Source organism: Pongo pygmaeus, chromosome 23 (assembly GCF_028885625.2).
Source record: "Pongo pygmaeus isolate AG05252 chromosome 23, NHGRI_mPonPyg2-v2.0_pri, whole genome shotgun sequence".
Taxonomy (NCBI): Eukaryota; Metazoa; Chordata; class Mammalia; order Primates; family Hominidae; genus Pongo; species Pongo pygmaeus.
Window position 1 is genome coordinate 44,455,524 of NC_085931.1, and position 27,297 is coordinate 44,482,820.

At 42.4% G+C, this 27,297-nt stretch overlaps 1 protein-coding gene across 4 annotated transcripts in view; it reads right to left on the reverse strand.

Moving 5' to 3' along the window:
• The window catches only part of LARGE1 (LARGE xylosyl- and glucuronyltransferase 1), a 657,275-nt gene that overhangs the window by 193,096 nt on the left and 436,882 nt on the right, over positions 1-27,297 (reverse strand). The gene's annotated exons all lie outside the window — the stretch shown is intronic.

Consider the following 27,297-nt stretch of genomic DNA (forward strand, 5'->3'; position numbering starts at 1 on the left):
ACAATGCAGGTAAGTTCCTGCTCTGTAAGCTGGTCCATAGTGGCTCTGAGCCTAGGCAATGGGCAGATAAGTGGATGGGCATTGATAAGTGCTAGAGAATCTTATCCTGCAAAGTGGCTAAGTCCCACGACCTTGCTACACACACAGTGAGACAATGGCTGCCTCTGGACATTCCCCTGGGGTCTTCAAACAGATGGCATGATGCTAAGGGGCTTACACACCGTCAAGCTAACTGTAGCAGTCAAAGGATGAGAGGAAATGTTTTAAAAAGGCGAAATGCAATTTCCTCCTCTATAAAGCCTTCCTCAGTTTTGTAGGCCAAATTTAGCTCTCCTGCCGAGCTTCCACTGCTTCTGGACCATGTCTTCATTATAATAATTATCTTTAACAGTGACAGGCATCAGCATCCTCTGGGGAGGTTTCAAAAAAACATATAGGTACCTGGTACCCATCTCAGAAGATTCTAATTTGTTAATTTCCTAACTCTGGGTTGGGCCAGCAAATTCATATTTCTAAAGAGCTTCCTGGGTAGTTTGGTGTCTGATACCATAGAGAAAAATAAATCATGGAAAACAAAACTCTGGCATAAAAACACATAAAAATGCTAGGTAAAAATAATGTATGTATATATGCACATATGTGCATTTATGTGTGTGTAACAGAAATAGATGAGTAGGCAAGAACATAAGGCAGATCTTGAGTCAATAATGGAAACTGATAAGATAGCACAGACCCTGAGAGCTAAGCAATCTGAAGGTAGTACCTGAACTGGGGAGCCTGTCTATCCCTAGTGGAATTAAGCATTGGTTTTAATGGGGCAAACACAGGAAAAGGAGATGAAGAGCAGGATTACATAAAAACACCCCAGAGAACAAAGCATAAAGACAGGATCCCCCAGAAGTCAAACCTTTGATGGGTAAAGAAGTAAGGAGCCAGTTCTATAGGAAATTTGCCTGTCTTGGCCTTGGGTCTGGGTAAAAGACAGTGATCTCCACTGAGAATTCTTAATTCTAGGCCCATTCTCAGGGAGTTTGGAGGCCAGAATCATTGCTACCTTGTTGGTCTGAAAGCCAACAATCTTGTAGCTTGGCAGAAGCAAATACAAATCCTATCTAGAGGACTGTATTTTAAAACCTGGCCTTAAAGATAAATTTCCAAGAACATGAACTTACAATGACAACAAACAAAAACTGCAGAAGTAATAATGAATTCAACCCCAGAAGACTGATAAAATCATCAGGTACAGAACATAAGGAACATCTGTTTAATATATTTCAAGAAATAATAGGAAGTAGGTGGTGGTTTTAAAATATGTCTCCAAGGATTGCTAGAGCCCAGGAGTTGGAGGTTACAGTGAGCTATGATTGTGCCACCGTGCTCCAGCCTGGGCCACAGAGTGAGACCCTGTCTCTAAAAAACAGACAAACAAACAAATAAAATATGTCTCTAAATTCTTTCCCTTTCTTCCCTTTATAAGGCAGAGATTCCCTCCCACTGAATTGTTTCAGTGACTCATTTCTAATAAATAGAATGGGACAGAAGTGATATTATGGGACATGTGAATATAGGTAATAAAAACGTTATGACCCTTGGACACAGGGTGGGGACCATCACATACCAGGGCCTATCACGGGGTAGTGGGGGGGGGGCGGGGACGGATAGCATTAAGAGAAATACCTAATGTAAATGACAAGTTAATGGACGTAGCACACCAACATGGCACATGTATACATATGTAACAAACCTGCACATTGTGCACATGTACCCTAGAACTTGAAGTATAATCAAAAAAATGAAAAAAGAAAAAAAAAAGAGAAATTAGAAAACAAAAAATGTTATGACCCATGCCTGGTGTGCGTGCACACATTCTCTCTCTCTGTCTCTTATTGTTTACTCTCTTTGGGAGAAGCCAATCTCCATGCTGTAGGGACACTCAGGATGCCCTATGGAGATGCCCACATAGAGGAAAAATAAAGCCCCTGGCCTATAGCAGGGACCAACTTGCCAGCTACTTGAGCAAGCCACCTTAAAAGTCAATTATTCATCCCATGCTGATGTGTGACTGCAGCTGCAGGAGAGATCCCAAATGACAGTTTTCTAGCTGAGCTCCTCCTGGGTTTCTAACAGAAACTATGAGACATAACAAATCCACTTATTTTAAGCCACTAAGTTTTATGGTAATTTATTATTCATGAATAGATAACCATACAGAGTATCCAATTTTATGATAAAAGAACAAGAAAACTGTCAAAAATTACCATGTGTATTTGAAAAGGAACCAAATGAATGTTGCAGAAGTAAAAAATGACTGGCAGCTGACTTACCAACAGAGACAATGTAAGCCTTAAGGGAGTGGAATATCTTCAGTGTGCTGAGAGAAAATAAGTGTCAACCGAGAATTGTAGATCCAGGAAAAACACCCTTCAGGATGGCAAAATAAAGACATTTTTCAGATAATAAAAAACAGATGCTACTAGTACCAGGCACTTACATGAAGGGAAATTTTAAAAGATATACTTCAGGAGGAAGAAAAATAATCCCAGAAGGAAGGTCTGAAATGTGAAGAATAGTGAGAAAAGAAAACAGCAACTTTACAGACAAACATTTAAAAATATACCAACTGAGGCTGGGCGTGGTGGCTCAGGCCTGTAATCCCAGCACTTAGGGAGGCCAAGGTGGGCAGATCACGAGGTCAGGAGTTTGAGACTAGCCTGGCAAACATGCTGAAACCCTATCTCTATTAAAAATACAAAAATTAGCCAGGTGTGGTGGCACGTGCCCATAATCCCAGCTACTCGGGAGGCTGAAGCAGGATAATTGCTTGAGCCCAGGAGGTGGAGGTTGCAGTGAGCCAAGACCATGCCACTGTACTCCAGCCTGGGTGACAGAGCAAGACTCTGTCTCAAAATATAAAAATAATATATATACCAATTGAAAAATCAACAAGGCTATCTAATTAATGAAATTAGAACAAGAATAAAATAGAACAAGCAAACTTTTAAAATAACAAGCATGTAACTCAGGAGGAGGCGATTAAACTTTCTAACGTCTCACACTGTGTTGGAGAAGAGTGAAGATATTAATTTCAGACTTGAAGTTAAATATTCATGTTAAGATTCTTGGTATGTAACTTTCAATCTAGTGGGGGTTAAAATTAGAATGAGAAATAAAAATCTACAGTCATTCTAAAGAAGGTTAGAAAGGAGAAAAAATCTAAAAAGTATGACAACTAGAAAGCACAATATCAAGTGGTAGAAATAACACCTGCCATCTTGGTGGCCGCAATCTAGTAAATAGACTCTTACTTTTTAGGTGAAAGATTTTCATTTGGGAATTTAAATAAATCCAACTATATATCATTTAAAAGAAAAACTCTGAAAATAAAAAGAGGGAAGAAGACATAAAAAGAAAATACAAATACAAAAAAAAGCTGATGAATTTGTATTCAAAATAGACAAAAAACACATTACTAGAAGTACTCTTTACATCATAAAAAAATTGAAGTCTACTGATAAATTACACAAGATGTACAAGACTTTAAGGGGAATATTGTAAAATGTTATTGGATGATATTAAAGAACAAATAATAACAAATCAGGTTTATAGATAGGAAGATTCATTATCACACATACAACAATTCTCATCAAATTGATTTATAGATAGAAATAAAATTGCAATCAAAATCCCAATGTGTGTGTATTTGCACATATGTAAAGAACTTGACAAACTTGTCTCAAAATATACATGGTTAAGAACAGCCAAGAGTGTGACAATTCATTGAGCTGGTACTATATTTTTTTTGAGACGGAGTCTTACTCTGTCACCCAGGCTGGAGTGCAGTGGTGCAACCTCGGCTCACCATAACCTCCGCCTCCCAGGTTCAAGTGATTCTCCTGCCTCAGCCTCCCTAGTAGCTGGGATTACAGGTGCCTGCTACCATGCTCAGCTAATTTTTGTATTTTTAGTAGAGATGGAGTTTCACCATGTTGGCCAGGCTGGTTTTGAACTCCTGACCTCAGGTGATCTGCCCGCCTTGGCCTCCCAAAGTGCTGGGATTACAGGCGTGGGCCACTGTACTCGTTCTATATATGTTTTTAATAATTCAATTTTTAAGTTATGAAAAAGGGAGGAGAGCAGGTAAGAAAACTAGCACTACTAGCTATCAAGATTATTATAAAAGCATAATAATCTAAACACAATGTAGTACTGACTTAGGAATACATAAACAACCAATGGAACTTATTCATTCATATATAGGAACTTGATCTGTGACAAATAAGCATGGAAAAGGTAATGAAAAAAATCTTGGAACAAATCATTACCATACAAAAAGTATTCAATCCCATATGAATGAAGGAGTTAAATGTGAAAGGCAAACCTTTCAAAAACTTAGAATACAATAAGAAGAGTATTTTTATGACCCTAGGTTTTGGTTTATTTTCGTAAGTCGAATCCCAAAACATGTAAGACCGTAAAGAAAATGACTGATAAATTCAACTTCAGTGCAGAACTTCAGCACATCATAAGACATCATAAAAATTAGACATGCAATAAACTGAGGGCTGATATTTGCAGCATATAAAATTGGCAAAGGCTTAGTTTGCAGAACAGATAAAGAACGGCTACAAGTCAATACAGAAAAGATGAGCAACAAAAAAAATGGGCAAAAGATATAAACAAATATTTTTCAGAAATTCAACCAGCCAATGCACATACTAAATGTATAACCTCATTAATGATGAAAAAACGCAAATTAATATCTCAGGTATCATTCTTCTAGATTGGAAAAGATCATAATATGTAAAACAACAATGAATAAGAACTGGTTAAGATGGGTGGCAATAAGAACTCTTCATCACTATGGTAGGGGTGTAAACTGGAGTAACCATTTTGGAAAATCACTGGCAGTCACTAATAAAGTTGACTGTGTATACACACACACGCACACATTACACACACACACTGCACACATACACATGCACACACATACATGCACACACACGCACACACACATGCACACATACACGTACACATACAAACACACACACACACACACACACATACACACACACATTCTCTAACCCACTCCTACATGTAACCTCTCAGGAAAACCCTAGGAGAAATATAAATAGTACTCATAGAAGTATTAGGAATAGCCAAAAATGGCAAACATCCAAATGTTTTATGACAAAAGAATAGATCAATCTAATGTGACTCATTCATATGCATCAGTGAAATGAATTAACTCAGTTTACATGGTGTGTCATTGATGCATCCCACTAACATAATCTGAGCAAAAGAAGCAAGTCACAGAAGTATTAATATAGAATGCTTCCATTGTATAAAGTTAAAAGAGGCAAAAGAAATACATATTGCTTGTGATCGTGACTGTTATAATCACAAAGTACATGGAAGTGATAAATTCAAAATTTGGTGCAATAGTTAGCTCTGGGGCAAAGACCATATGGAGCTCCAAGTCTTTGGGTGAGGATTTGTCTTAAGCTGGATGGTGGGTGCATGGATGTTAGGTTTATTATTCTTTAAACAGAATGTAAACATTATATATGCTCCTTCCCAAGCAGAACATATGCCATAGATTTCACATATACCAACAAAAACAAAACAATAATGATTGCTACAAAACAAACATGGGGGTTGTGGATGACGAAACAATAGGCTTTGCAAGGCATTCTGCAGAAAACCTCCAGGTGGGTGCCAGTACCATAAGGTGTTCTTTAAGTGTCTATTCACACATCCATCTTCCTGTTTTGACTGTGAACCCAGCGAGGGAAGGAACTGCATTCTACACTTGTTTGCTTCTCCAGCCCTGGCACAGACAAAGTGCACTGCTGATGTGCCACAAACATTCCTTAAAAGGCTGAGTGACAGTGACTCCATCCTCCTAGTGTGGCTCACAACAGAAATCTGCGTCTGCCCAAATTCCTCCTCTCTCTCACCAATGGCATCCTTATCTTGCTAACTCAAAAATATATCTTGGATCTAGCCACCTCCATCTGCAAATACTGCTGTACCAACTTCCTTACCTGGTCCTAAGCGGTCACCTTTCTTCCATGACGTCTTCTCCCATCCAGTTCCCTACTTGAAAAGTCTAGACATAAAAACCCAAACTTACTGTGGTAGCCTATACGTCCCTACCCAATATGTCCCCACTCGTTTCCATCCTCACTTAATAATACCACCTGTCACTCCCTATACCCTGGCTCTGCTGGGCTTTCCATCCTTCCAAGACCACCAGCTCTGTCCTGTCTCACACCTACGCACATGCTGAAATGCTCACCCCAACTCTTGTCACGGTCAGTGCCTTTCTGTGTTTCCAGCTTGAATTTCTCCTCCTTGGAGAAGCCTTCCTTCATGTCCCTCTCCCTGAAGCAGCTTTCCCTGCCCTGCCTTACTCTTGTTGTTTCTTTCTTTGTTGCCTTCTAATGCCCATCACTGTTTTTTTTCTTGCTTTTTCTCTTGCCTCTCTCTCTCTCAATCTCTCTCTCTCTCTCTCTCATACTTCAACACCCAGGCTCTTGAGGGAAATCTATGACTTATTATTTCTAGGACCCAGCAGGAATATAGTAAGTACTTAATAAATATTTGTTGAAGAAAAAAAAAAAGAAAGGCTGGATTAAGTTTGAAGATATTTCTTAGATGAGCTGTGAATGTTACCTGTCATCCCAGATATTTCTTTTTTTGTCTAATACCCTTACGTAAATCAAACACCCACTATCCCAAGGAAAGAACACTTCTGTTGTAGAAAGTGCAGCAGATAATGAGCCCTGGCCTCATTCACCCCTCTCTCTCTCTACACACACACACACACACACACACACTACACACACACTACAAACACACACCTTAAGAGTTTGTTCTAAAGCCATGGTGGCTCACGCCTGTAATCCCAGCACTTTGGGAGGCTGAGGAGGATGGATCCCCCGAGGTCAGGAGTTCAAGACCAGCCTGACTAACATGGTGAAATGCAGTCTCTACTACAAACAAAAAAAATTAGCTGAGCGTGGTGGAGCACGCCTGTAATCCCACCTACTTGGGAGGCTGAGGCAGGAGAGAATCGCTTGAATCTGGGAGATGGAGGTTGCAGTGAGCTGAGATCATGCCATTGTACTCCAGCCTGGGCAACAAGAGCAAAACTCTCTCAAAAAAAGAGTCTGTTCTCTCACGTTGATCCTAGTTTTTATTACTTATAAAGGAATGATATTGTTTCAACTGTGTCTTCCATTTTTCCAGAGGCAGGTGTTAATTCCAAGAGTGAGGACATTCCCTCTTCTCTTTGTCACCCTTCTTTACTCTCCCACCCCGTAGCTGTATCTGAATTTGTATAAATTGTGACCCTCAGCTTGGTGTGCTCAGTGTTGAGACATTTCTCAACAGTAAAGAACAATTCAAAGGAAATGGTGTTGGCTGATAAGGGACCCAGTGATTATTGGCAAAAGTCCTCCAATCTCGAGCTGTTTTCCTAATTAACTAGTCCCTCTTTCCTTAAACTGCTGCATCTTCCAACTTTTTGTGATAGCTAATTCATTAAGAGGCAGAATCCAAAGAGAAGGCCTTTAGACTTTCCTCAAAAGGACTCAGTTTAAAAGCAAATAGGTGAAGGATTAACAGAAGGTTCAAGTTTCATTAAGTAGATGTGTTGATGTTACCGGAAAGTAAAGTGCAGAGAGGGCTGAGTCTTCCATCCTTTGGAATAGAGCATCACCCATAATGAATTCTGAACAGCATCGCTTTCAACCCTGTGATATTTCATTCATTGATTTTATTGTCAAATGAAAAGGCACTGGCTCCAAGTGGCATTTAGTGAGACAGATGGGGAGTGACCCAGACTTCATTACTTGGCGGTTGCTCTCTAATTTTAATGCTACAGGGGTGGAAAGCAACAGAGGCGCTCGCTGCTCTGGCTCTAACATCTGGAATTGCTTTGGTTTTTGTCCAAGTTACCAAAACTTGGCTCTTCAGCTCCATCTGTCTTTGGAAATTGGCAGAGCTCAGTCTACCTTAGATGCCAGTGGAGTGCCTGACCGAGCTTCTCTCCTGTCATTCTGAGGCTTTGAGGGGCTCATTTGAGGCTGTGACCTCAATGTTGAGGCAAATCTTGCTAGCTGTGGCAGAAGATGAGCAATCTGAAAGGAATGCAGATCTTGAAGGTAACATCTGGAAGCAACCTGTCATGTTTCCTAGGATGGGGTAATGCTAATCAACAGCGTTGATGAGCACATGGAACACCAACAGGCTGGTCTCTGTTCTGATCTTGTGACTCTTTGATCAGAGCATTCATTCCTTTGTTGAGGACTCTCCAAATCAATGTCTCTGCACAATTCACCCCTCTCAAGCCTCAACTGAGTTTTGGCCCCATATCACCAATTCTACCCCAGGCATCTCAACTAGGCTGTCACTCAAAGTTAACATGAAAAAAAACCCATTGATCTGGGTGCAGTGATGCCTCTAGTCCCAGTCCCTTGGAAGACTGAGGCAGGAGGATCACTTGAGTTCAGGAATTCAAGGCCAGCCTGGGCAACACAGCAAGCTCCCATCTCCTTTTAAAAACACAAATAAACAAACCCCAACATCTAATTTTTCTATTACAGTCACCATCTCTAGGCAGCACATTCCAGAGCCTCAAATCCCATTACTTATCAACTTCTGATCAATAATTCCTTTGGCAAAAAGGAGGACACAAAATCAAAACATTTATTGAATATTTCCTAGGAACACAAGATCTGCATACATCTATTTTATTTTTCCCAGTGGCTTTCTGAGATACGTATATTAATCCCCATTTGTATGGATTAGGAAACTGAAGTTGACAGTTTAAGCTACTTGTCCAAGGGCACATAGCTAGAATATGGTAGAGTCAGGATTCAAATCCAGGTTTGTCTGACTTCAAAGTCCTGTTATTTTCATCACACAAAGCTGCCTCCCAAAAAGTCTCATGGAATCTTCCCCCTATATTCCCCAGCAGACTACTAAATCTCCATCAGTATCTGCCTCCGACTTACACCTTTTCTCCAACTTATACCATTGCCAGGTCAATCTTCCTGTAACACCACACTCACCATACCTCAGGAGCTGCAAGTTTCATTAATTAAAAATCACAGAATTAGTCAAAAAGGCTATTACTAAAAAGTCAAAAAACAACAGATGCTGGTGACGTTGTGGAGAAAAGGGAATGCTTATACACTGCTGGTGGGAATGTAAATTAGTTCAGCCACTGTGGAAAGCAGCTGGGCAATTTCTCGAAGAAATTAGAACTACCATTCAACCCAGCAATCTCATTATTGGGTACATACCCAAAGGAATATAAACAGTTCTCTCATAAAGACACATGCACACGTAGGTTCACTGCAGCACTATTCACAATAGCAAAGGCATGGAATCAACCTAGATGCCCATCAACAGTAGACTGAAAAAACAAAACGTTGTACATACACACCATAGAATACTATGCAGTCATAAAAAAGAACAAGGTCATGTCCTTTGCAGCAATATGGATGGAGCTGGATGCCATTATCGTAAACACACTAACGCAGGAACACAAAATGTTTACCTCCAATAAGTGAAAGCCAAACATTGAGTTTACATGAACACAAAGAAGAGAACAGAAAACCAGGCCCACTTGAGTGTGGAGGGTGGGAAGAGAATGAGGATAGAAAAACTATCTATTGCCTGTAATCCCAGCACTTTAGGAGGCCGAGGTGGGTGGATCACTTGAGGTCAGGAGATTGAGATCAGTCTGGCCAACGTGGTGAAACCCCGTCTCCACTAAAAATACAAAAGAAATTAGCCGGGCATGAGGGCATGCACCTGTAATTCCAGCTACTTGAGAGGCTAAGGAAGGGGAATTGCTTGAGCCTGGGAGGTGGAGGTTGCAGTCAGCCAAGATCACACCACTGCACTCCAGCCTGGGAGACAGAGTAAGACTCCATTTCAAAAAAAAACAAAAAACTATCTATTGGGTACTATGTTTACTCTTTTTTTTTTTTTTTCCTGACATGGAGTCTCACTCTGTCGCCCAGGCTGGAGTGCAGTCGTGCAATCTTGGCTCACTGCAAGCTCCATCTCCCGGGTTCACGCCGTTCTCCTGCCTCAGCCTCCCGAGTAGCTGGGACCACAGGCACCTGCCACCACGGCCGGCTAATATTTTGTATTTTTTAGTAGAGATGGGGTTTCACCGTGTTAGCCAGGATGGTCTTGATCTCCTGACCTTGTGATCCACCCGCCTCGGCCTCCCAAAGTGCTGGGATTACAGGCATGAGCCACCGGGCCTGGCCTACTATGTTTACTCTTTGGGTGACAAAATAATCTGTACACCAAACCCTCATGACATGTAATTTACCTATATCACAAACCTACACATGTACCCCTGAAACCAAAATAAAAGTTAAATACATCATGGCATTATTATTGAACTCTAAAAAGGCAGATAAGACCTCTCTTGCTGTGGCTTCAACCCTAAACTTCTTGGCTTGGCTTCAACCTGCCACACAACCTTCAAGTGAACATTTATGATGTATTTACTCTATTTCAGGTATCGGGAATAATAAACAGGAATGAACAGTCTTTGCCCTCAAAGATCTTAGAATCTATTCCCTTTGCTCCACGTTCTCCTCTCTGTCAAAACACACCAGTGCATGCTGTCCTGACAAGCCTGGTCTCTTGACTGAAGCCTCTCAGCTCCGTGTGGGCACATGCTCTCCCTCACCTCCCCCCCAGAAGGGCCCCTCATTCCTCTCGACCATAAGCCCTCCTCACCTTGTGAGTTCCACTTCCTCTACACTGACCTCGACCTCTTTGTGGGGAGCACTTGCTTCTCTGAATGCAGGTCCCCATTCTGGTCTGGCCCACACCATCTAACATTTCATTTAGATTCAGTTCAAATGCCTCCTCTGAGTAAAAGGCAGTGTAGTCTCATAGAAACACCATGCATGAATCTGAGAGAGCTATTTTACAGCGTGGGACCTTGACCAAATCTAAGTCTCCCTGAGCCTCAGGTTAGACTTCTGTCAAATAGGGATATTAAATTGGTTGTTGTGAGGACCATATATGATAATGTTTGTAAAATGACTTATAAATGTGGTAGGACTGACAAAACTTAATAGTCTTTCTTCTTCTTTTTTTTTTTTTGAGACAGAGTCTCGCTTTGACTCCTAGGCTGGAGTGCGGTGGCATGATCTCTGCTCACGGCAACCTCTGCCACCTGGGTTCAAGCGATTCTCATGCCTCAGCCTTCCAAGTAGCTGGGGTTACGGACACATGCTACTATGCCCAGCTCATATTTGTATTTTTAGTTGAGATATATTTTTAGCAGAGATTTTTAGCACCATGGTGGCCAAGCTGGTCTCGAACCCCCGACCTCAAGTGATCTACCCACCTTGGCCTCCCAAAAATGCCAGGATTACAGGCATGAGCCACCATGCTCAGCCCAGTCTTTCTTCTCACAACAAGATATTGATTCTAGAAAGCCCCGACCAACCCCATAAAGTATAAAAACAACTATAATAATAATACCTCTTATTATAACTGTTACTTTTATGTGCAAAGCATCTGCTCAATTTTCTGATGTGGCTGTTCAATAATTTCTTATGGTCTCTTCTCTCTCATCATGAATTTATTTTATTTTATTCATTGCTTATTTCCAACTCCTGTGCCCCACCCAAAGAATGCCAATATGGACCATGCTGAATAACTGGTTGGGACCAAACACAAGGCTGCCCAGGAAACTCTTTCACTCAGAGAGGTGTAGGCCTTAGCTCCTTCCCAGGTGCCAAAGTACAAAAAGAGGCTGAAAGCACTGGGCTGATCTTATGATCAATAAAAGACAAGTAGGAGAGGCCGGGCACGGTGGCTCACCCCTGTAATCCCAGCACTTTGGGAGGCCGAGGCGGGCGAATCACGAGGTCAGGAGTTCTAGACCAGCCTGGCCAAGAGACCAGCCTGGACAACATGGTGAAACCCCGTCTCTACAAAAAATACAAAAATTAGCTGGGCGTGGTGGCGGGCACCTGTAATCCTAGCTACTCGGGAGGCTGAGGCAGGAGAATTATTTGAACCCGGGAGGTGGAGGTTGCAGTGAGCCAAGATCACACCATTGCACTCCAGCCTCGGTGACACAGTGAGACTCTGACTCAAAAAAAAAAAAAAGACTAGAGCCTCAGTGGAGAGCCAGGGGAGACAATGGGAGGACCATCCAATCAATTCAGTTACAGTTGGAGCTGAGCAGGCAATCCTGATTTAGTGTCATGGGTTATCTTTGAGTTGATTCTTCTGGTTGGTTTCATATTTCCAAGCATACTTTAAGGTCTTTGGAGGTAAAGATGGTAGTTACCTGCAGACTTTCCCAAGCACTTTGCAGGATGTTATACACGGAGAAAATGTCAATAGTTTGTACTGATGAAGGAGAAAAAGAGAGAGAGGCATGCAGAAGGAGAGGAGATAAAGAAAAAGGGATGAGAGAGAAAGGATCTTACTGTTGCTTACCTCTTTTTGAGTATTTCTTTCTTTTCAAATATCTAGTATAGTGGTTTCCAATGAGAGCAGGACTGATTCCAAGCGGGATATTTTGGAAATCTCTGCAGGTGTTTTTTGTTGTTGCTATAATTAGAGGATGCCATTGGCTAAATTTAGAATGTGAGGTCAAGGGATGATCAACATTCGGCACTGTACGGGGAAATTCCACACCACACACAATAGTCCCTTGCCTCTCATGACTTTCAAATGTCTCAGCAGATAGTCATTTTAGTGAAAAAGACATCAATAAGCAGCTATGTATAAAATCTAAACCACATTTTACATTTAAACTCTGAGTGTTTCTGCACATTTTAATATATGCTGACTTTTCTAGCAAAGCATCTACCGTGTAAATTGAGGGAAGATCGTACTCCGCTTTGTTTGGAATTTTACCAAGAGCTGCTCGTCATTTTGTAATGATACCAGTAGCAGTGCTGCTGGCAGCATCTGAGTCATCAAACAACGCACCTGTAACTTTCTGCATTTGTAGCTGTCACGTGTAAAGGAATTCTGTTGATGCCTGCACAAGATCATTTCATCCTGTCTTCTAGAGCACTGGGGTGGTCAAATATCTTGGCTTGCCTGGGACTGGGGGTTTCCTGAATGTAGAACTTTTAATGCTAAAATTGGGAAAGTTCCAGGCAAATGAGGATGAGTGAGCCACTCTACTGAGTATTAACATATCGAGATGCATAATACTTTCAAAATGATACAACCTACACTTTTTCATATCTCTCTCTTTTTTTTTTCTTTGAGATGGAGTTTCGCTCTTATTGCCCAGGCTGAAGCGCAATGGCGCGATCTTGGCTCACCACAACCTCCAGCTCCCAGGTTCAAGCGACTCTCCTGCCTCAGCCTCCCAAGTAGCTGGGATTAAAGGCGCCCACCACCATGCCCGGCTAATTCTTTTTATTTTAATTTTTTAATTTTTTTATTTTTTTGAGACAGAGTCTCACTCTGTTGCTCAGACTGGAGTGCAGTGGCACTATCTCGGCTCACTGCAACTTCTGCCTCTGGGTTCAAGCGATTCTCCTGCCTCAGCCTCCTGAGCAGCTGGGATTAGGGGTGCATGCCACCACCATGCCCAGCTAATCTTTGTATTTTTTTAGTAGAGATGAGGTTTCACCCTGTTGGTCAGGCTGGTCTCGAACTCCTGACCTCGTGATCCACCATGCCCAACCAATTTTTTGTATTTTTAGTACAGACGGGGTTTCACTACGTTGGCTAGGCTGATCTCAAACTCCTGACCTCAGGTGATCCACCCGCCTTGGCCTTCCAAAGTGCTGGGATTACAGGTGTGAGCCACTGAGCCCAGCGCTTTTTCATACCTTCTACATACACAAGGTGCTGGGCATATGAAAAGTGATGGAAAAAAATATTAAATGAATGGGAGAAGAGGGAGAGAAAAAACAGGCCATTTTCTCAGAGTTGCTAAAATTAATTCTGTTCTATGAGTATGTGCCTTTCTAGAAATGTGCAGCTGATACCAAGGCACACTTTCTCACCATCCCACAGTTTGAAGACATCTCATATTCTTATATTTTCTGCAAAGTATTCTCCAAAACGTCTTTGGAGGGGAAAGGAGGTTGGCCTGCCCTCTGAAAAGGAATCATGATATCACAGGATCACATATTTCACAGGAACTTCAAGGTCACTAAATCTGGATAATCTTTTTCACTCAAAGGGCCTCAAACATATATTGTTGGCCAATGTATCTAGTCTTTTATATTTATTTATTTATTTTTTTTGAGATGGAGTTTCACTCTCGTTGCCTAGGCTGAAGTGCAATGGTGCAATCTCGGCTCACTGCAACCTCCGCCTCCCAGGTTCAAGTGATTATCCTGCCTCAGCCTCCCAAGTAGCTGGGATTATAGGCATGCACCACCATGCCTGGCTAATTTTGTGTTCTTAGTAGAAACGGAGTTTCACCATTTTGGTCAAGCTGGTCTCGAACTCCTGACCTCAGGTGATCCACCTGCCTCGGCCTCCCAAAGTACTGAGATTAGAGACATGAGCCACTGTGCCTGGCCTAGTCTGTCTTTTAAAAGGCAATACAACTAGACAGGTGCTGTGCTTGGTGACAATGGTAGAGACATGGCGCTTACCCACTTACGCCTGGCACGCTTTGCATATTGACACTGCCTGCCTTCCACCTGCACACATGTGAGTCTGAGACCTCACTGTTATCAGGACACAAATCACCTCTGGAGTTTTGGTAAGTCATCCTGAGCCTCACCTTGAACATGTGCTTTGAGATAATAAGGAATAACTGGGAAACAGTTCTCTTTTTGATTCATTTGTGGTCACAAGAGAAAACCGACCATAGCTTACAGGAAAATAAGGAGTGTGGAAAAAGAGTGGGGTGCTGTGGGCTAGCTGATGTCCCCAGAGAAAACTCAGCTGTCAGCAAGATGGCAATGCTCCTGCATCCAAAACACAGCTGCTCATCTGTAATCTTGAGGCAATTCTGTTCAGGGGATAACTGGCTGAAAAGAAGAGAGCCGAAGTGAGAGGCCAGGAACTTGTTTCTGACAGTAATATCAGAAGATACGGAGATGGAATGCCCTCTTTTGTCAAACTGCACCTCTTTTCACTCCACCATCTACAGGACGTGCACCAGGGAGGGGGAGCCAGGCTGAATTTGGGGGCAGGGAATGGCATGGTCTCCTCACTGGAACAGAGTTTTTGTGTTTAATATGAGGGGTTTAGAAGCTTTTTCAGGAATCTTGCCTAATCCCATATAGAAGATGAATACTGGGGTGGGACTACCAGGGTTTGAATCTCTGTTTCATCTCTTCCTATTTGCATCACTTTACCAGTCAAGGGCAAGTTGCATATCTCTTAATCGGTCTCCTTATTTGTTAAATAAGGATGGTAATAATAGGATTTATGTGACAGAGATGGTTGTGAAGACAAACTGAGGGAGACCAAGGTAGAGAAAATGTTTAGTCCAGTTCCTAGTACCTACTTGATAATCAGCATCAGTAAGTCATTATTTTTATTTATTTATTTATTTATTTTGAGATGGCGTTTCGCTCTTGTTGCCCAGGCTGGAGTGCAACGGCGTGATTTAGGCTTACTGCAACCTCCGCCGCCTCCCAGGTTCAGGGGATTCTCCTGCCTCAGCCTCCCAAGTAGCTGGGATTACAGGCATGCACCACAACATGTGGCTAATTTTTTGTATTTTTAGTAGAGACGGGGTTTCTCCAAGTGGTCAGAGTGGTCTCGAACTCCCGACCTCAGGTGATCTGCCCCGCCTCTGCCTCCCAAAGTGTTGGGATTACAGGAGTGAGCCACCACGCCTGGCCTGTCATTATTTTTTTCACAACTTTATTGAGATATAATTAGCATACTGTACAATCAGCCATTCCTTTTAACCATGTCTGCTGCCCAAACACCATCCAGAGCCCCTAATTTGGATAAGTGGTATTAGAGAATATTGTCTGTGAACGGAAAATAAATCTTGGGACCCCAAAATCACTAAGCCAAAGATAAAAGTCAAGCTGGGAACTGCTGAGAACTGCCTCAGGCAAACCTGCTTCCCATTTTATTCCTAAATAAGATAGCTACAAAGATTTAAAAAAAAAAAAAAAAAAGCTACATATCTTCCTCACAATTTGCCCACAAGGAAATTCCTTGTGAAACTCAATATCTTTATTCTAAAACAATTCTGTTGAACTTCACCTGGCAATGTAAATTGATAGCTGATTAGCTGATCTTCACAGGTATGGGACAGAAAGTCAACCCTCTGCTCACCTGAGACAAATACATATCTGATTGCTTCCTCTGCCCCATTTATGTAAAAATGCAGATTAACTGAGCCAGACTAAGGCATAAGTGACTATTTCTCCACCCATCTTCTCACTGTAAATTGTATGTTCAGTGAATGGATGATCAAAGACTCCAAAGAATGCAACCCTTTGTCTATTATCTACCTATGACCTGGAAGCTCCCCCCACTACTTCGACTTGTCCTTCCTTTCTGGACGAAACCAATGCACATCTTATACATATTGACTGATGTGTCACATCTCTGTAAAATGTAAACAAGCAAGCTGTCCCCTGACCACCCTGGGGCACATGCTGTCAGGACTTCCTGAGGCTGTGTCATAGGCATGTCCTTAACCTTGGCAAAATAAACTTTCTAAATTGATTGAGACTGCTCTCAGATACTTTGGGTTCATATGTCCTTTAAATGAAGTAACATTTCCTTTATGGTTCTCTTCCCTATCCCACCGCCCCCTGCCCCCCAGCCCAAAGAATACTAGGGTATTAATTACACCCAAAAGGTGCTCTCCAAAGGTATACATTCATGACCAGATCATAAGCAAGGAGGGCAGAAGCAGAGAAACTCAAACGGCGATGTCAGAGTGTGGATAACTAACATTAGCAGAACGTGCACGCAGGACCTTTTCATGCACGCAACATGCAGCTTCGGTGACATGACTCGGATGTGAGTCATGAGGTGCTGCCCTGCGATTCTTCAGCTCAGTGACAATCGCTGGAATCGAAGGACAGTGGGGAGCCTTCTGAGCCTGTCACAGTGCTCTTTTCTCAGGTCACAAAAATAACTTTCCTGGGAAAAGTTTCCAAAGAGATGAAAAAGAAACAGCTCAGAGCTGCGTGGTGGCTCACCGTTAAGTTTTCAAAGTGCCACTGGTGACAAGAAATTCTGGGAGGAATGTTCTCAGAAAAAGCCCCATCTGGGGCGTGAGAGACCCTGACACTTCATATGTACAGATTTCTTCCTTCTTAGATGAATCAGGAGATCAAGTGACTATAATTACGGGGCTGCAGCAAAAGCAAGGCAAGGCCGACGGGTCCCTTCCAAGAAAGGGTTTGCTGTCAGTTATAAGGAATGGGGAATTTTTCAATCTCTAAAGAACTCTTTGTTAAAAGTTTATACTTGATAATTATGCTGTCTAAAGATGCTTTGTCAAAGTCCCTCTTTGTTTAGAAACTATGCTTGCTTGTTCTTTTGGGTTCAACAAAAGATCAGGGAAAAATTTGTCAATCTGTATTCCAAATAAGGTAAATGAAAACTGCCTGTCCTCATGGGACCTTAATTTCATGTCCAAGAAAAGTAGTAAAAGCGTTCAGAATACCCCCAAAGCTTGCCTGTGGTTAGACACAACTCCCTCCAGCCATGCACACACGCACCCCCATGTTCGCCACAAAATGCCAGTGAGCTCCTCCAGGTCTTAGAGCTCAGCTGAGTAATTCCACCTTCAAGCAATGGGTTAGAACCAGTCCGGCTACGACCCGGGAAAGTACTAAGCATTGCAATTCATTGGTAACAAATGGAGAATTAAGGCCTTTGGTCACCATCAGTCTTTTGATGTCCTGCAAATTCCATTTCATTGCAGTAAAAATAGCCCAAGTGCTTGGATAAAGGATCCCTGACTGTCGCTGATCTAAAATACTCACCCTCTGCCAAAACCAAAACTCTTTCTACGTTTCTCAAATGGGCAGCATCTCTATTTGCATCTGAGTCACAGGTCTAACTCCTTCCTTTTCCTGGAAGCCCTCCTCTAACTCAATGGCTCTTTCCTCTACCTCTTCTGGGTTAAAGGTGAGCCCTATTTCACTCACCCATGCATAGGTTGATTAAGCTCTAATTATGTCAAGTTCAACGGGCACTGGGAGAGAGAGGAGGACAGGGCCCCATCTCTGCTCACAGTCCAGTCCAAAGGGAGCAATAACATGGACCACAGGGGCCATTCTCAGAGAAGCTCATCAAATGCTTGGGAAATAAGCAATACTTTCCAAACGGGCTTCCACTGGACACCAGCGCCCTGAGCCACTGTGTGCCTGCCATAGTTTCTTCTTTGAGCTTCAAAACACATGGAAGTATACTGAAGGCTAAAGGAGCTCCAGGCTTAAACCAGTTTCACCCACAATCTCCCCAGTGTATTTAGCCATGGAGGCTCTTTTGCCTAGAACACCTATTAACATCTTGTGTTCTGCAAAATAGTCTGGGAAACAACACCGCATTGCAAAGTAGGATGAAATAATGGCCACGAGAGAACTTCAGATAAAGAGCCAAAGGGCGAAACTTCCTCCATGCTGCTTTCCTAATTGCAGAAAGATGAGAGGTCAAACAGATTTGTTTGGGAACTCAGTTTTACCTTTTGCTATTTGCTACCTGTGACCTTGGCCAAATCAATTAAACCCTCTGTACCACAATTTCTTCATCTGTAAAAACATAATGAACTGTCACAGGATTTATGTGTGAATTAAATGAGATAGCACATGAAAGCATCTGGCACAATGCCTAGGAGGAATCTAGTAGGTGCTCAATAAGCATTTCTTTCTTTCTTCTCTTAGTTCCACTGTGTTCCTGTAGCAGGGATAGTCCAAGTCCCCGATGTGGCACTTAAAAGATGTGACAGGGCATCGCTAACTATCTTCTCCAGTGGACAGATTTCCTAGAACATGGATGTTGGGTACCGGGGGACTGAGACCTTCCATTTAGCCCCCAGAATGGAGCAGGTGGCTCAACATGTAGTTGATACTAAGGAATTTTACTGTACGACAGCTTTTTCCCCAAGGAACCTCACCATTCATATGAGTGTTCCTGGTAGCAAGTGGCATCCTTTTTTGTTTAAGCCTGAATTCCTGAGGCCAACTTTCCTCCTACAAGCAGGTGCCAGCTTCCTCTGCGGCCAAGAGAAAGGTGTTCTCCAACTGGGGGGAGAGGGCTCCCATGCACCCCTTGGTGCTGCCTTGGGGTTATGCCTGATGTTGCATTTACTAGACAGCCCTGACATTGTCCCATTCCTTCATCAGACCCTCTGCTCTTTCAGAACAGGAACATGGTCTTGTTTATTGGTATCCTCCAACACCTAGCACAGCACCTGGCACCTGATGAGCATTCAGCAAATGATGGGTGGATAAAATGAATGGATTACTGGATGGACTACTGGATGAACAAACAGAAGGAAGAAGGAAAGGGAAGGGAGAAAGGAAGGAAGGATCTGGTCTCAATTCCATGGGAAGATAAACTCCATAGAAACGGGGACTTTGTCAGTTACTTCTACAGTCAACAGAACTAGAACAGTGCCTGGCATATAACAGAAACTAAATCAATGTTTCTTAAATGAAAGGATGAATGACTGAATAAGCCAAGCTACTATTTGGAAAATTAGCGGTAAATAATTCCTACTCACCAACAAATCAAATTGCTCTGAGATTACTTCCTGATCTGTTTGTTCCCCACAATTACTAGAATATTTTATTATTCATGTAAATCAAAATGAGGGGCAAGGGATACTAACAAAAAGTAATGACTTTTTTTTTTTGAGACAGAGTCTCGCTTTGTCGCCCAGGCTGGAGTGCAGTGGTGCGGTCTCGGCTCACTGCAACCTCTGTGTCCTGCGTTTAAGCAATTCTCATGCCTCAGCCTCTCGAGTATCTGGGATTACAGGTGTGCACTACCACACCCAGCTAATTTTTGTATTTTTGGTAGAGACGGGTTTCACCATGTTGGCCAGGCTGGTCTCGAACTCCTGACCTCAGGTGATCCGACTGTCTCCACCTCCCAAAGTGCTGGGATTACAGGTGTGAACCACTGCGCCCGCAAGAACGCCTCTTATCGGTCAAGCAATGTACAAAGTTCAGTGACTACATCAAGACGCTGACCCTGCCACCCAGGAGCTACTCAAACCAATGGTGCCTAAACTGAACACAGAGAGTGAATGACAACCGAGGCGCAAGGAACAGGCACCCTGGACGGCTTCACACAGACCTCGGAGCAGGGCCGTGTCATCCCAGTTAGAGTGTGTTCTGCTAGAAATGCAGAGAGTGACAGTATCAATTAATCCCTTCATGATCCTAATGTCAGAAATGTAAGCCTTTTATGATGCAGTAAAACAATTTTTATGGGTTTTCCCATCCGTCTCATGTCTTGATGTATTTTTTAATCAAAAAGGATAAGAACGAGAAGTCAAGCAGGTATAAATCTCCTGCTCATTTCTCTGGTTCTCTGCCCAGGGAGGGGAGGTGAGCCCCATAGAGGTTCCTGTCCTCCCAGGGAGTATTTTCCAGAAAGCAGCCTTCTTCCAGTAGAGGAGAACCAGGCCCTGCTGTAAGTAATGTATACATTCTCCAAGGGCTGCATGTAAATGAAATCTCAGTAAATCAAATTTCATGTTTCCAATAACTTTGGATGCATTTTATCTTTATTTTTGATGATAAAACAAAAAAAATTCCTTTCATGAAATGTGCACACTTGAAAAAACACAAAAAGAATAAAAGTTACTTGCAATCTTATCACTTAGAGATAATTTTATAATGCAATCTTAGACTTTTATTACGTGTTTAGATATACAGGTATATTTTGACAAAAACAGGATAACGGTAGAATTACTATATAACCTATTTACTCTTAACAGCTGTTCTGTAAATACATTATTAACATTTCCTCATGTTGACACTCCACATTTTATGTATGATTTCCATGTTATTCAATTGTATGTATATACCAAAATTTAACAACTTAAATTTATCTGTTTTTGGAAGTTGCCTATGTTTTCAAAATGTCCTCATTATAAATAATACTAAAAGCTCCCTATTCTCATCTCTTATAATTTTCTGGAAATGAAACGGCTGTGTCAAATATATATATATTTTAAAACTTTGATACATACTTTCAAATTGCCCTGCAAAAAAAAAAATGCTTTAGTGATTTATACTTCTTCCAGCAAGGAGTATTTACATTTTTCATACCTTTATTATCATTGGCACTATAGATACACACACACACACACACACGTACACACACTTTTTTTTTTTTAAGCACTGCCAGTGTTTAATTACTGCTTTGGTTTTCAATTTTTTGTTTACTTTGTGAAGTAGAATTTTTTTTTTTATGTGTTAAATGACTTATTTGGGTTTACTTTTTCAGTGAAGAACATTCATGTCTGTGGGCCATTATTTTTTTAAATGATTTGTAGGAACATTTTACATATCGAAATACTGATCCATGATTTTTAATCTATGGTGCACATTTTTTCTAGAATAGTTTGTTTCAAACAAAAATTTAATGGTGTTTTGCTACCTCTTCTCATGCACCCTATGAATTTTTCATTTGCCTTCTTGTCAAACAGTACCTGGTAAAGCCATACTAAAGCAGATAAGAGAAACACCACCATTCACGGCAGGTATATCACTAATTTATCTGTTGGATGAGCAGAGATTTCATTCAAGGTGGATATTCCCCGGGTAAACCTTGCCCGTTAGAACAACTGCCAACATTCAAGGTGGATATTCCCTGGGTAAACCTTGCCCGTTAGAGCAACTGCCAACCGAAACAGAGGTTGACAGATGATGTAAAAATTGGTCGTAAAGAGACCGGCACCAGTTCTCTTAGCAAAAGTCAGGCAGTGGCTACCTCATTTAGGACAATAAAATTTTGAGTGACATACAGGTCACAGACAGAGTCAAGAATCTGCAGTGAGGAAACTTGCATTAGAGTTTCCTTCTTTCCCTACCTACCAGGCAGTTAGGTCAACTTCTTTGATTTTCAGCTTTCTCACCACCTATCAGATATCATTACCATCATCATCGTATCTACTGAACTCCACAAACTAGCTCTCAAATCTAACCGAAAGCACTTCCTGAACTGTTAAATGTTATCAAAATGATTGCTATATTTTATGACCAATTTGGATCAGGAATTAGGTAGAATTACTTGGTTTCAGGTCAAAAGCAGGAGTCTTGGAAGGTGACTTGCAAGAAAGGTCATAACCTAGAAAAACCTCTCGGAGACTCTATCCCTCTTGCAACGGGTCGGTGATGGCTATATTAGCAAAGACAAGGTGTTATTCATGCTTTTCTCCTCCTCTTTCCTTTTTCCTTTCTTCTGTTTTTGTATTTCTCACACATTTATCGGGCATTAACCTATGGTGTTCTATGCTGAGCCCTGTCCCAGCAACTGGGGGCTCAGGGTTGAGCAAAATATAATAGATCCTCAAGGGACTCACAGTTTCTGGATTTGGCAAACCACTTCCTGCGTGTTAAAGGAGGGTCTCACTGCAAGTTAAAAGAGCATCACACACCCGTGCCTGTCGAGTGGTGGGGGCTAGGGGAGGGATAGCATTAGGAGAAATGCCAAATGTAGATGACGGGTTGATGGATGCAGCAAACCACCATGGCACGTGTATACCTATGTAACAAACCTGCATGTTCTGCACATGTACCTCAGAACTTAAAGTATAATAATAAAAAAACACCAAACAATCCAATTATACTTTCAGTTATTTAAAAATGTACAATGAAATTATTATTGACTGTATGCACCCTATTTAAAAAAGAAGACTCTTGTCCCTATTGAGGTGTTGGGAAGCAAAATGGAAAGCTGGCTCCACAGTTCCCGGAAATGCCAAGAGTTTGAGCACTTAAGGCAGCTCCAGGATGGTGGGGGTACAAATGGCACCTTCTCTACCTGATGCTGGGAAATCAGGAAAGCAGAGATTGCATGTGGGATGGACAGGACTTATGTGGCCTGGAAGCAAACCAACCAATGTAGCTCCAGAAACCTCTGCCATGTATCTTCATTAGGTGTTGTTATGCGTCTTGTGTTCTGTTTACTATTATCGTTTTCTTCCACCTCCTTTCTACTTGTAAAATTTCAATCTTTTCAAAAGTCTTGGCTGGCCCACCTTCCATTTGGTTCACACTTGAGTGACAGCACTAAGGGTTACATGGCATCATCCGGAGGCTCGGCAGACAGGCCTCACCAGCGAAGGTCAAATTCAGAGGACCCCAATATGGGCTTTCATCCAGCTCTCTCTCTTAAAGAGGAAGGTATTTTTACTGCCAGAGCCACTCTGGAGATCCAAGATTTCATTTTATTAATGGAAATGCTTCCCCTTGCAACCACCAAAGCTTGGAAACACACTGATATTGGGGGCAGAGGTAGTGTCATGCAAAACTGGCTACTGAGTTCCCATGTCCAGAGGACTGAGAGGGTGATGGTGAACAGATGGGGACAGAAAGGACAGAGGTAAAAGAGTAAGGGCAGTGAAGAGGCAGGTTAAAGATGGTCAAACAGCAGCTCTAGGCATTTAAGGAAAGAAACAGGTGAGTGTGGGCAAGGAAGTAGCCACGGGGAACAAAATAGGAGGGGTCGGGCTGCGTTAATGGATGCTGGTAATGATTGCTGGATGCTCTTAATTATAACCCACAAGGCACTGAAGATCCTGCCTCGTTAAAGGACGATTAAATTATCTTCACTCTGTTAAACTGATGGAGGCAGGACAGTGGGCCACTGGCTTTCAGAATTTTCTACAGAAACAGGGATGAAAGAATTGGAGATCTGGAAGGAGTGGCATGCTAGGGTGGAGAATCCTGTTCCCCAAGGCCCCTGTTCCCCATGCATTTCATCAGCCTGCTGCTGGGCATGGCCTGGCAGTAGAGGCGGTCAACACGATCCTTTGGAAGGTGAGATGCGTGACCTTGACGGCCGGAAGTTTAGACTTTCTGGGAATCCTTGAGCATGTGGGGTGCGAACAGTGAAAAGCCGTGACCTGGGCCTCATTGCTACAAATACATTTATCTACCTGGGCTGTACACGTGACACCTTCTAAAGCTGCACCTCACCAAATACACAAAGAGCCTGGGATAACAGACACCTTGGGGAAGAGTTTGATGTTCCTGGGTTTAAAAAATTAGCTACAGTTCTAATATTCCTCTCATTTCATCACACAATCTTTCCTGATAAAATCCATATTTATGGGGCTAGGTGCTATGGATGATTCAAAGAAAAATGACCCAGGTCTCTAACCTTGAGGAGTTTCAACGTAATGATTATATAAGAATCTTTCTTATTCTAAAACCAGTGTCATCATGATTTAAATGCAGCAACAGGACTTATTCAATAAATCTTACTGTGAATCATACTTGGAAAGAGAATAATGTTTCTGGAAAACAAATGTTAAAGGATGATCAATTTCCTCTTTTCCCGTCTTCTTAGAGTTTCTGCATCTTAAAGCGAGAGCTATGTTAAAGGAGAGTTTGCAAGAAGGCTTTGAGGGGCTGTGACTCTTTCTGGAGATAAGAGCTTCAAAACTGGAGTTCTGGCCTCCGTGACAGAGGTGCTTCCACGACAGGAGAGTACTGGGTTCTACTGCCTTGTCGACTTATTTAAGAGTCAATTAATGGTTGCTTTTACTTTCTCTCCTCCAAACTGTTTCACGCCCATCTGTCAACAGGTGCAGCATCAGGACTAAAGCCATGCCCGCCCCCCCACCCCCGCCCCATCTGGTTATTCCTGTTCGGCCTCTCTTCCTCTTCACATCCTCTGACCTCTCTTACCCATTCTTCCTTATTGTCATTTTTGTGACACAATTGCCACTATTGTCACTTATTGTCCTAGAGTGATATCCACTCACCCAAAGTAAATAACGAGGTGGTTTTTTTTTTTTGTTTTTTTTTTTTTTTGAGACAGAGTCTTGCTCTGTTGCCCAGGCTGGAATGCAGTGGCACGATCTTGGCTCACTGCAACCTCCAACTTCAGGGTTCAAGAGATTCTCCTGCCTCAGCCTCCTGAGTAGCTGGGATTACAGGTTCTCACCACCACACCTGGCTAATTTTTTGTATTTTTAGTAGAGACTGGGTTTTGCTGTTAGCCAGGCTAGTCTCGAACTCCTTAGCTCAGGCAATCTGCCTGCCTTGGCCTCCCAACGTGCTAGGACTACAGGCGTGAGCCACAGCGCCCGTTCTGAGTCTTTTTTTTTTGAGACACAGTCTTGCTCTGTTGCCCAGGCTGGAGTGCAGTGGCACGATCTTGGCTCACTGTAACCTCTGCCTCCCAGGTTCAAGCGATTCTCCTGCCCCAGCCTCCTGAGTAGCTGGGATTACAGGCACGGGCCACCACACCCAGCTAATTTTTGTATTTTTAGTAGAGACGGGGTTTCACCATGTTGGTCAGGGTGGTCTTGAACTCCCAACCTCAGGTGATCTGCCCGCCGCAAAGTGCTAGGGAGTTCATTTTTTTAAATAAAAAAAGGAATACATACTCCTTGCAGGAAATTTAGGAAATAAAAATATGCAAACTAGAAATAACTGTAATCCCATTAACTAGAGATTGGGATGGTTAACATTTCAGTGAATATTCCATGACTTTCTGTCACTTACATGTTCAGTTGTTTTTTAAACTCTTGTCCTGATTTCTACCAAATTAGGTTCTAAGTGAGATCATCCCCCAAATTCAACCATCAGTTCCAATGCTACATTATCCATGAGGCTACTCTGATCCACACCCCCTATTTAACACAGTATCGCCTCTCCCCTCACACTCTCAACCGCACTCACTCAGCTTTATTTTCCACCATGGCTCGTATCACCATCTGACATACTATATATACATTTATTTATTTCCCCAGGGGAGAACATAAGCTCCATGTGGGCAGAAATTTTTGTCTGTTTTGTTTGCTGCTATACCTCTGAGGCCCAGGGATACATAAGCCCTGATTATCTCAAGAAGAGCAGGTGCTTCTCTTTCACAACAGTAAATAACTCTTAGAGACAAGGACCATCGCTCAGGACAATGGCCTTGCAGATGTGCTCCTTGGCACTTCTGCCAGCAAAGGGGAAGAAGAGGAAAGATATTCTGAGACTTGGCTCTCATGTCAGCTCTGCTGCTAACTCTCTGGGTGATCCAGGGCATGTGGCTTGCCCACTCTGAGCCTCAGTTTCACACTGATAGAAATGAGAGGGCTGGGTGTGGGTGGTGTCTGAAGGTGCTTCCATTTCTTTGTTCAATGAGATCATACAGCCTCTACAGAGAAGACAGCATGAAGTTCCTGGGGCTCTAGCCCAAAGCCATGGAAAGCAGAATCTGATCACATATTCCTCCTTCCACTGGTGCAGGACTTGAAAGTTTACAAAGTGCTTTTGCTTAGATTATCTCATTAAGTTTATCAATTGGCTAATCAGCACAGGAATCTCAAACAGAGCATCAAAATCAAGCATGGAAAGCACCTAAAATGGCATGGCAGAGTCAGCAGGACTAAACAGAAGAGACAGAGACAGAGAGAGAGAGAGAGAGACAGAGAGCGCATACCAGGGAAAGACTGAGGAAATCCATTGGGGAAATTAACTGCAACTTCCAAGAGAGAGACAGAAAAAGAGCATCAAAAGGCAGGGGAGTTAATTTTCACAGAATTCATCCAAATCTTATTTAAATACCCCTTTGGCAACTGTCACACTTCACCAATCCAATGGGAATTACACAATCTGCTGTTGATGTAGTCGTTTTCATTGACTCCTGGTGCTTTCTCCTTGTCCCTCTGATGGAGAGAGGGGACCTGGATGAGTGTCTCCGGCTCTCATCCCCCAAACTTGGCTTGAAGATTGCAGAATCCTCAGAAATCTGAGGCTGAAACTTCTGCAACACATTTACAAGAATATATCTAGGTCTCTATCAAATCTGTTTACTGGGTTATATAACTGTGCTCTTATTGTAATTCTGTGACTTTTATCAAAAGGCTAGATCCAAATTGTGGACGCAAATATTCCTTTTTACACTCGCTCTGGATGAGTGACTGTAGCCTAAGTCTATTCTCTAGCCCTTCTGGATTGCTGCAAGCTTGCAGGAGCAAGCTTCCCACCACCCGCCCCGCTCCCAACCCCCTTAAGAAGGAGTGTGCTTCAGGGCAACAGTAAACTTATGCTTATCAAATTATTCATTCATTCACCTGTTCATCCATCTGATGGATAATTACTGAGCCTGTACCATCAACAAGACACTGATTCAGGCAATCGGGAT